Below are 895 nucleotides of genomic sequence, written 5' to 3'. Positions count from 1 at the left end.
TTTGTGACTCACTCATTCTTTGATGACGTAGCGACTCACTCATTCTTTGATTACGTAGCGACTCACTCATTCTTTGGTTATGTAGCGACTCACTCATTCTTTGGTTACTTTGTGACTCACTCTTTCTTTGATTACATAGCGACTCACTCATTCTTTGGTTACTTTGTGACTCACTCATTCTTTGATTACGTTGCGACTCACTCATTCTTTGGTTACTTTGGGACTCACTCATTCTTTGATTACGTAGCGGCTCACATTCTTTGGTTACCCAGCGACTCACTTATTCTTTTATTACATAGCAACTCCCTCATTCTGTGTTCACGTAGCGACTCACTCATTCTTTGGTTACATAGCGACTCACTCATTCTTTGGTTACGTAGCGACTCACTCATTCTTTGGTTACTTTGTGACTCACTCTTTCTTTGATTACATAGCAACTCACTCATTCTTTGGTTACCCAGCGACTCACTCATTCTTTTATTACATAGTGACTCCCTCATTTTGTGGTTACGTAGCGACTCAGTCATTCTTTGGTTACTTTGTGACTCACTCATTCTTTGATGACGTAGCGACTCACTCATTCTTTGGTTATGTAGCGACTCACTCATTCTTTGGTTACTTTGTGACTCACTCTTTCTTTGATTACATAGCGACTCCCTCATTCTGTGTTTATGTAGCGACTCACGTATTCTTTGGTTACATAGCGACTCATTCTTTGATTACGTAGCGACTCACTCATTCTTTGATGACGTAGCGACTCAGTCATTCCGTGGTTACGTTGCAACTCACTAATACTTTGGTTACGTAGTGGCTCACTCATTCATTCATTACCCATTGACTCATTCATTCTTTAGTTATGTACCGACTCACTCATTCTTTGATTACCCAGTGACTC

The sequence above is a fragment of the Poecilia reticulata genome, chromosome 17 (assembly GCF_904066995.2).
Source record: "Poecilia reticulata chromosome 17, P_reticulata-male-v2, whole genome shotgun sequence".
Taxonomy (NCBI): Eukaryota; Metazoa; Chordata; class Actinopteri; order Cyprinodontiformes; family Poeciliidae; genus Poecilia; species Poecilia reticulata.
This window is presented reverse-complemented; position numbering follows the sequence as displayed.